Genomic DNA, 11371 nt, shown 5'->3' on the forward strand with positions numbered 1-11371 from the left:
CGTACATATATGTACAATAAAAGTTACACAACAAAATAACAACACAATAAGTCTGCAGTCTGCAATTGAGCCCTCTATTGTCGCCGAAATGTTTTTGTCGGTTCAGAATTAGGTCAATAGCAGCCCAGACAGTCATTATCTGTGTCCACCTGCTTCCACCACAACTTAAGCATTCCTCCTGCCTTTATAGCTCCCACATCATCACGTTTTAATCCACTCTGGAATCCAATTCTCTTCGGTGTCGCATTGTCAGTCGAATTCCCCCTTAAATATAGTTCATAAATATTCATGCTACGAAGCCCCTGTTTGTGTCTAGAATCTAATGACACTATTTTTCATAGGAGACCGAGGGTTGAAATGCGGTCAGCGGATTAAAAGGTCGTCTGGTGTTTCATTTTTCCGAGCAAAAGTAGCTGCATCGGCGCTGCGGAACATGATAAGTCGAGGGGAGGACCGATTTCTGCGTGTGTGTGTGTGTGTTTATGAAAGGCACATGTGTATGTGCCCTCAAGATGCAACTGTGAAAGGTGTGACATTTAAGGTTCAGACATCATCGGTGCGATTAAGAGCTAGGAGAGTTTGGGTGCATGGATGCGGGGGCCGGTGGTCGGGGGGCTTGCTGTCAGGGATTTCCAGATGGTACACATGTGAGTGGGCGAGCTCAATCTCGACAAGGGCAGCTTTATCCAGTTTGTCCAGGGATTCATCTGCAGCTAGCTGTCCGAAGAGAAATGCGCCGCTTACCAGCTCATTATCAGGCTTTGGCCAAGCTGTGAACATTTGTATGCATAAGCGGGACTGGCGCACAATCAAGCCGCATAGTATCGTTGAGTTCAGCTGGCTGGAAGTGGAAGCAGCCTGGGCGTTTGGGTTTACAACAACCGTGCGGGTACTGGAAAGAAATTCACTGAAAGAAATTCTCTCCGTCGAAACGAAAACAAGATGTGACGCATGACTGAATTGGAGCGGCCAACCCGTTTTATTTGCTACTGGTTTTGTCCTTTCCGCACATTTCCTTCACAGTTCACATAATATTGACGGTGAAGTGAAGTTTTACTCAGATCTTTTCGCGGTTTCGAAAGCCCCAACCGAATAAGCCATATAAATGGCTTCTTTCTTTACAACACATTTATCATGACTTTTTAAAATCCATTTTTCTTTTTTCTTTCCCCCAAGACCAACTCGATGACAGCACAGAAGCGAGAAAATAAAAGCACAGTGGGTGGAGACGGAGGGAAGATTTAGAACTCAAGCGGTATGTGGTACCGTACATCTTTTTTTCCCCCCCTGGCGAGTTACACGCCGTCCTGCTGTGATGATTTCCACTATTTACAGAACTCGTGCATCCCACCTACACGCTAGCGTTGGAAACACCAACCAATCAGGCTGTTCCTCGGACCAGTCTAGTGTCAAAGGGTGACAAAATGCTCTTTCGTCTACCTCCACACGACCCGGCCATCACGTCGGCTACAAATCATATCATCAATTAAATCAAGTGAAAGAAATGATTTATTTTCCACCCTTGAATTAGCAATCAATCAAGAGTCAGTGACGTCTCATTAAAATGAGATGTGACCCTGAATCCTTCTTCCGTGACTAAACAGGTAAGCAAGGGAGAAGCAAAACCGTAGGGACGGCACGTGATATTTCTGCTTGCAGGCGACTCAGCGGGTAAGTTTCATCTCATACATTGTCCCTTTATTGGATTTGACAAGAAAGCAACGACTGCAGGTATTGATTCTGCCATTTCTTATGCTCAACTATGAATTCATTATAAAGTCTTTTCACACATAAACACATTCATCCTTTGTGAGCGCACCGCAGTGCCGTGCCAAATCCCGGCGTTATGTGCCATAAAAAAAAAAATCATGGCACATTAGAAGGCAGTTTACAATTTAGATTTATCCTCATCACGTCTTGACGGCATCATCACGGCAGGTGGCTCACGATGGCTCGTAAAGAGCTCTCACGCGACACGCTTGGCACCGAAGCTACGAGCGCTCGTCTTTGTGCTAGCGCTAACGTGATAGCATATCTGGCTATACATTGTCATTATCCGGGCAATGAAAGCTCAGGGGACGTGTGGACATGTTTTGCGGGTAGCTTGCCAGAGACGGACAATGAAAGGCCATCTGTGAAGAAGGTGTTTTGTTGGCGGGAGTAAATTGCTAGGCCAACACACCATGTTTTCTAGCTGCACTCATATGGGGAGGAGCTGATAGCGTGGCTAACGTACAAAAATCAGTAAGGGTAGTTTTTATCCCTTGTTGGATAAATTCTTGACCTAATGTGCTGGCGTTTTCTTTGATTGAAAATCTGGCTTTGCTATTTCACAAGCTTGGATCGCTTTCTCCATTTTGTGCCCGAGCGGTTGCATGAACTTGACTCTCGGGCTAATGAAATTAGCGAGATTACACCTGTGTCTTGTCGCCTATTAAATCAACTACGGTCAATGAATTAAAATGATTTTCCTGGCGGCCCACTCGGTATAGCGTAGAGTAGGCCACGATTCGGTCGCTGACATTTACTCATGCTGGCGTAGAAAGACGGACAGATGCAGATACGCGTCTGTCAGCTCGTCTCTGCGGGTGGCGAGCGGCGTGAAGATGAATGGCATTCATATTTTGCCCTGCTTCCAAATTGTTCCCAGTAGCTCCTTAGCAGAAAGAGGTTAGAGCAATTTAACCTCTTCTCAGTCTCCGCTCAAGCCACCTTGGACCAGATCCAGCGGCAGTTAGAATGATTACACGGAGAAAAATGCATAAATCATACTTTGTCAATTGAGATTTGGCTCCCCCAATCCCAGCCAGTCTAGCCTTCGTCGGCTCGGCAATTTACATTGATTCACAAAGGCAAGTACAATTCGCAACGGGCACAATGGGTCTGTTTAGCCTCTCGATTGTTCGTTCAGGAGCCAATTAGGATGCGCGGTATTTTCAACGCTCTTGCGGCTGCTGTGATTTGCATGTTATAAATGTCTGTCTTTTCCCGCTAAGTTCTCACAGTGAGACGAGTGAGCTGCATAATATTGTCTCCTGTGTGCAAGCATCTTTTTCATCACAGCACACCTCCCGTCTTTCGGATGGGGGTGGGGGTGGGACGCAACCGGATCCGAGATTCCTCATTGAGCCAATTAAGCCGATGGGTAGCCGCTGTGCTGGCGCAAGCATATGTTGATAATCTCATTAGAAAATACGCTTCCTAATTCTGCTCATTGGTATTCCAAAACCAACTGTGAGAGGCAGGGGCGGAGCTATGTGGTGGCCAGTGGGGGCAGTGGCCAACCTGGGAACATTTTTTGATAAATGTGATTCTGCAGTGCGGATAACACTGGCCAACAGTGGAATTTGGTGAAATTGGGAGGTGCTTTTGTAGCAATGAAGCAGAAGGTGAGAGGCGCGAGTCTCAGCGATGCCACACGGTGGGAGATGCTCGTTGACTACACATTGCTAATTAAGGATGATTTAAAGGTGTGCTTTCGTCGGCCTCGTGATGAAAAGTTACTGGCAAATGGAGATGGATGGAGCCACGCAAAAAGCCTAACGCCACTTCGGTGGAACCAAAGGCAAAAAACTGGAAAAACACTGCAGAAGAAATGCTTTGATGGCAATTCCTGCTGTATGTTGACATCACGATGTCACTTTTATTTGTGCGATGAAAATGGGTAGCGGCTGGTAGTCTAGTTGCTAAGCAACCCTGTATAGAAGTTATTGATACTGGCCAAGATGCTGTATGGCTTTATTGTTCCGCCAAGCATGTCGAACGATGCCCTTCTGATGATCAGCTCTGACGGGTTTCAAATGAATACTCACGTGAAGGTTAAAAATGTGGCAAGAAAGCAAAAAAAAAAAAAATGCTGAATGGCTAAAACAGTATGACGGGAAAGACAAGTCAAGAATGAGTAGCGTGTCACATATTTCCCAAGATGACAACGGCGAAGATTCACATGCTAATCAGATATTCACACGACTTGAACCTGCGCATGCTTTCATGCTGTGTAGCAACACACAAAGCCTCCATTCACACGCTAAGCAACCGGCTGATCATGGCTGAGCACGCACAGTGACTGTCACAGCATCCGGCACGGCTGGTCAAATTGGCTACGAGAAAATAAAGTGCAGTGCAGGTTGGAAAAAAAAACATACCAGAATCATTTTGACAACAATATGTCAATTGTGTTCAAGCAGCAGAGAACGCAAGAGCCCTCCATATGGAGACAAGCTTCTTAAAGATATCGAATAATATTCATGAGAGTGCTACGAAGCATAAATATGCCTTCGCAAGACAAGAAATGCGTTTAAATATAATGGCATGATTTATGCACATGATGTCTTAGTGGATAAACGCCTTTGGCATCAAGCGACAAGACGGCGACTAACTTTTAAAAGATGCGATAAATAATATACTACTACATCGATATGCAGCCGGGGTGAATTGCACTGAAGATGAGAGCCAAAAAAAAAAAAAAAGCAATAATGAGTTATATTGAGTATTAATGCCGTATTTATTCGTTCTATTTCAAAGTTAATGCAATCTTTTACTGGTCTGCAAGTTTTCTTCCATTTTTCCAAAAAACGGTACTTGAAATAGAGTGGCGGGCTATGTCTAAATCCTGACACTGGAGTCAAAGCCATTACATTGAAGTGAGTGAGGCGAAATGAGGCAAATTTTACCCAAGAAGCTCTCACGGGGTTTGATGGCCCTTGACATCAAACATTCACACTCTCACCGGGCGGCCGGGCGAGCTCAGTCAGCCATAAGCCATCAATCATGATTTGTCGGCAACTCGTGCCACTGGGCTTCACCTTCTCACTCCATCTGTATGGATATAAATGACTCTTTTTGTTCTGCCAATACATTTTACCCACTAAACTGCACGCTAAGTGATGAAAACGCTTTTGTCTTACTTGGAGACCTGAGCCCAAGACAGAATGAAGAATGGATGGGCTCGAAGGTAAATGCAGCACTTGAGCTTTTGCCTATTTTGACAGTCCCAATGTGTTTTTCCAGCATGTTCTACCGAGCCACATTTGTACTCCTCCCGGGGATACAAGCGTTCTTCTTGTTTGTCTCTCGTCAAAATGAGGTAGGCCAATCACCTTTGCTGGCTTCCGAGTGACGCAATTCCCAGAAGGCTTGCTGGCGGAGCGGCGGATACCAGCCCGTGGGCTCTTGCCGGCAGGAGATGAGAAGAGCGGCTCGCAGTGTGGGGGCGCCACATTGGGGGGGGGTGTAACTGTTGACTGTCGATGTGGACTGATGTTAGACAAAAATGTTTTCTCCCTACCCACTGAGACGTTTATCTTCCTTTGCAGATGCAAATATACTGGAGAAGCACAAACAAGAAGCACAGTTGGTGCCCCGGGTGAGGACATTTGTATGAGGTCCCTCCATTTTTTTTCCAACGGGTGGTACGAATGGTAGATTTTGCATTTGAGGACAGGAACATTTCTGTTCTTGATACACTTGTGTCTGGTGTATTGCCCAGTTTTACTGCCCACTCTAAATGTTCAATGGGAATGTTTGCAAGGAGCTGCTGTAGGCCACAGCTCACACCCAGATGCTCACACACATACTATAAGTGGCCCAAATTCAACTCCAGCTCCTGACGTCCCTCACAAGACCACGCATACACATGGAACTCAAAAAGACGACCATACGTACAATAATTAAACTTTGACATACCGGTTTATTTCTTGATATTTTTACATTTTACATAATATTATTTTATTTCTATTTATTAAAAATACTGGGGGGGCGGGCAAACAAATGAATGGGTTTGTGTGACAAAAGTGGCGAGATGAGTCACGAAAAATGGAGGTCATGAATATTTGAAATCATTTCAATGGGGAATTTATTTGAGAAGTAAATCAAGTAAATTGAGTTACAAGCTTGATCACGGAGCAGATTAGATACATAAGTCAATGTAGCGGTGTATTTGGAAGCCAAAGGCCTCTTTAATTAGGCTTGTATTTTATTTTATTGCTCAGTTTGCACAAATGGCACGCACCTTGTAACATGCTAGACATGCACAGCCAGGCATTTTTCTCTTTCTTTTTTTTTTCCCCATTCAGCTGGAAGGGAAAGCAATTTGGCAGTGACACCGTAACTAAAAGCATTTCGGAAAACTAGAAAATAGATTGAATTAACATGCGGCGCACACTCCGTGACGAAGTGAATATTGAATGAGTCGAGTGTTCCCAAGTCAGCACGGGGCGAGGGGGGAAGCAGTCGAGAATTACGTTTCATCAAAATGATTGCTATGTACCGGTGGTATGGAGTCGGGCATGTTGATCATTGTGAAAATCACTGATGTATGAGATACGTTTTGCATTTAAGCAAGCTCTTTCAGTGTGATAGAAATGTAACGTATATTTCAACTCATTCACTGCCGACCAAGCTAAAATGGATCTTGAACGTCAATGGCAGTGAATGAGTTAAAAATGCATTTGTAGAAATCAAATCCCACCCAGCTTAAAAAGCGCCTTGTCTTCAGCCGAGTAAATAAAAAAACACCGAGTGACTGAGTTCCATTCTTCGCCAGCGCTGTTTGTGTAAAAACTTGTGTCACGCACGACTCAACGCCAATGACAACAACAGGGTGGATCACTGTCCGTTGTTCATTGTCAAAAGTTGTCAAACTGACACTTTCAGTCTTCTCACTTTGCTCCTCTCTCTCTTGCACGCAGATACTGTGCTCAGTTGCTCTGCTATCAATCTGAATCATACCATTCACTTTAATAAAAAGTTATTCAGACGTCAATTTACGGTCAACCAAATGACCTTTGCCGATTTACGATGCGCAGGTCGCAAAAGTGTGCGCTTGCTGGAGCGAGCCATCGTCTCATTTCAAACCGCATCGCAAACGAGATCATTTTAAGCACATTAAAATTGGATAACTAGAACACACAGATTGAATTTCCCGGCAGACGTGGAACGAGCGCAACGGTGAAATGAATGCCGTTAATAGCGGTTGTATCAGATCCAATGCAAATAAGCCATTGATGGGAGCAATGTGACTCCAGGGAGCTGGCAGGGCGCCAAGTTCAATTGAATGACATTTTTCAAGATGGCTTACAACGAGGTTAGGACCCGCACTTAAAACGACCACCGTTAGAACGATCAGTCCGTGTCGACTTAGTGAGTCGAAGACTTGTCTTTAATGAAGACAAAGCTGCGCATTTAAATCGTTGATAACTGCAGTGTGGGGAAGCTTCACTCTTGTACAATGTAACTGAAGGCAATGCTTGAGTAAAAAAAAAAAACATTTAAAATATAATAATAATATAATAATATATTGCATATTTATATGAATGATTATATGTATATATCAATAAAAACATTTATAATAATAATAAGATTAATTAAGTATAAAGTTTTTGAAAAATACATTCATATTTTTCTTCCGTATACATCTTAACGGTTAAATTGTGAGCAAATTCCGGTCTGGCACGTTGGCCTTGGACGAATTCGGCGCTCTTTCACTTCTTTAATAGTGTTCAAAATTCGTCGCTGCGTTGCGCTTTTGCCAACCTGCGATGATTCCGTGCTTCCTGCGGGCCATACGAGCGATGAATCACAAATGAGTGAAAACAGAACGAAGGCAGTCGGAGCTCAGTGTCGCCGTGTCACCTCGGCTCGACGGTTGCTTCCAAGCAGCTTAGATAGATGGCAGACATTGTGGGAAACAGCTCTGTTGCAAGAATATCTGGAACGATATTCCTCAGTTACCAGTACTGCCAATGAACACGTGAGATGAATCTTGTCACGTCTTCTCTTCCATTCACGCCCGCTCTACTTTGCGAGGCCCGTTTAAATGGTGATTCGCAACGCCCGGCCGGCTTAGGCCGAGCGATGGTGCGCAAAAGACACCGACGGCTGCGTTGGCGCCCTCTAAACGGCACGGCGGCGTCTTAATTCCCTCAATTTTGCCGAGCGTATTGAATGTCTCGCCGTATTTAAGCACAACAGGAAGTGATTTGCAACGTCCCCCCCCCCGCCCCGAGAGCATTAAACGCTGACAACCACGGCGAATACCTGATGTACTTAGCCAAAGTAGCAAACAACCTACAGCCCTCCCCGTGTCAGCGCTTGAAAAAAGCCATTTTGCTTAATCCGTGCTTCATTGAACTTGGTAGGGATTTGCAAAATGAAGTCAACCACTAATCGTTATTTTGAAACATTTCACATGTATATATATATATACACATGTTGGGTCAATATCTCCGTTTCCAACCTCCAATTCGGCAAATGAGAAAAATCATCCGCGTGTTGAATGCACGCCACGCCGTGTTGTCTGATGGCAAAAGGGACATGTTTTCTTTTTCACGCCAAGTGACGCCGTCACATTCCCCGCATCACAGTGCTGCCATAGCCGGATAGCTGTCTTTTAATCTGGGATTTTGATGCTCTAATCTGTCTGGCATATGGTTCTCGGGATAAATCAGACAAGCTCCACTCAGTGGAGATATCAACGTGCCTTTGCCTCAGCGGTTCAAAACTAGGAGTTGCAATTCTGTTGAAATCCATTCATTGGTGAATGCACAGTTTGTTTTTCTTTAGATGTCATCTTGCCAGAGATCTTTTCTGTATTCATCTTATAGATGTCATAGACCTCTGGAGCACAACATTAACTTGTGAGGCGCAATTCGAAAATTCTATCTCTTGTGAGATACGAGGATATTTTGCCAGAATCCCCGGTGATGCAAAATCGAGCAGATTATTGTACAAATCTACATTCGGAGGTATAGCTTTGGAATACCTGTCGTCTCATGGCATGGTTGACTCCATATAGCCATTCATTTAAATATCCTCACCGCGAAGAAGTCTTAATTTCCCAAGATACTACCGAGGTAAAAAAAAACACACCACATCATCAATCACAGCAATCCAGCTGCAGCACCTCTGCTTTGACTTACTTTATTGTCTGCTCGCTGGAGACCCCCAAGCCCCGCCCCCCTCTTAAGAGACGATTATGTAACACGGTCTCTGCCGGTTTCCGCTACAATTTGTAATAGTGGCGATGGCATTTCTTAACATGCCTAAATGCCATCCTAATTATCTTGGAAAGAGACTCTAATAGTATTAATAGAGTATTCCAAGTGTCAATGTTTTCAGATTCTTGAAAAGTCAGAAAGTCTGTGTGTGGACTGTCATTTATCAGGAAGAAACATTTTGCACCAGTGTTTATCTTTTGGTTAGTGTCTGTCTGTCCGTCCTTCCTTCCTTCCTTCCTTCCTTCCTTCCTTCCTTCCTTCCTTCCTTCCTTCCTTCCTTCCTTCCTTCCTTCCTTCCTTCCTTCCTTCCTTCCTTCCTCACGTTTAATTCCATTTTCCTTATTTCTAATGATTTTAATATCCGGTGTAGCTTCATGGCACCGTGCATTCCTTTTTTTTTTTTTTATATTGACGTGAAACAATATGCAAACTGGAACAAGTCAGATCACGCATCAAACTTTTTATTTCCCTTTCTAATTGCGCTTTGACGAGTTAATCAATTCTATTATGTATTAAAAGAAAGGATCATCTTAATGACATTATGCATCGGACATGTGCAGCAGTGATGTCATTTCCACCATTTGATTACCGTAATTTCTCAAATAGCGGCCCCCCGGGCCGTGTTTATTTACTCAAGTGCCAGTGAACACTCGGCATCAGTTCATTTGTTTTAGTGGAGACGAAAATATTTCTTGGAGTAGAAGTCATTAATATAAGAAAACAAATTCTAAAAATAATACAAATGCTCTGTCACAGATAAAAATTGACAATGTAGAAAATCCTGATGTGTGAACCAGGCCTGACTAAGCACCATCTTGTACAATTAAGCTAGCGTTTCAATTAATCACTAAGATGGTCCCAGAGAAGACAACATACCAAACAACATCCAAATCCACTGGAGACAAAAATCCCAACATGGAGGATTATCCCTTTTAGCAAATTAAAATTTGAAAGGGAAAAAACAGTGAATGTGCTTGGAGAAAGCGAGAGAAATCTTTATGGCTGTAACAAGATACAAACAAGCTGATAATCCTCTTTTAACGAGATGAGTGATCACGGCATTTGTCAGCGACTTGAAGCTCCACAATCAATGATGCTGATTGAGACCGCCGTGAGCTCTTTCGTAAAAAACAAAACACAAAAAAACCCTCATTTGTCTGCCACGTGAGGCATGGGGACGGTGGGGGCCGGGTGATGCGTGGTCAGCTCAGTCAGGTGGAACCCAAAAGAGAAGAAAAGGCTCAACGAGCGCATTGGCCTTCTGTCTGGTAAATGTCACCTCGCTGTTTTACAGATGGGTCCTGTTGACATCTGTAATGCACCTCTGACAATTTATCCTTCCCGGGGAAAAGACAATTTAATGGGGGGGAAGAAAAATGGTGGTAAGTGGAAAATCAAAAGAAAGACATCATTGAGTAGAATGTAAATAGATTCTTTCACTACATCCTTGAATCAGAGATGCGACTAAATTTTCCATCATTTATAATTATATTTTTAAATAAAAATAATGTAATAATTCCTAAATGATCATTTTTCTATATTTTTTTATGCTGGTTTTGAATGAACTTAAAGTCAATTTTCTATCATTTGTAATTATATTTATAAATTACATTCATAAATTATAAATATTTACAGAGTTATCAATTATAAATATTTACAAATGATAAATAATAATATAATCATTTCTAAATGATAATTTTGCTATCATTTTTTGGGCAATTAACTTCTTTTATACGTATACCCTGCCTCCAAACCAGCCTGCACGTAAAATGACGTGAAATAAATAAAGATGTATTATTGAGACAAGCCTGACAAAAATCCTTTTCTGCCTGTGGTAACATGAGTGATTGTCCTGGGAGATTTAGAGTAACTGTGAGCACAGTCTGGACGTCCCGATAAAATAGCCCGGCTTGCTCATAATTCCACAATATTCTCTCTATAGTGTTATTGTCTGATCTGGAGAATGTAGGTCACAGGAAGGCTGCTGACGTTGTTATGAAAGGTAGATTTACACTGCCCTCGGCTTGTCGCAGCTTCTGACTCACTGAGAAGACTCGGAGTTCACACTTACCCCTTGACAATAGACTCGAAAAAGCTTCTAGATAATTTAGCTGGAGCTGGTAGGTGAACACGGGCACAGCAACACACTTGACACAGAGGTAATACATTTAATTCAGTCTCGCTCAGAAAAGTAGAAATGTTTCCTTTTTCCACCAACTCTGCCTCTACTAACGATAAATATCAACGAGTCTTGTCATCTCAAACTGCTGGCGGGAGGTTGGAGATAATGTTGTTTTTTTTTTTTTTTTAATTCAAAACAGTTCCCAATAGAGGTGTGATGAAACCAGATTTGATTTGGACGAGTGGTTTTGATT

Source organism: Syngnathus acus, chromosome 9 (genome assembly GCF_901709675.1).
Source record: "Syngnathus acus chromosome 9, fSynAcu1.2, whole genome shotgun sequence".
Lineage (NCBI taxonomy): Eukaryota > Metazoa > Chordata > Actinopteri > Syngnathiformes > Syngnathidae > Syngnathus > Syngnathus acus.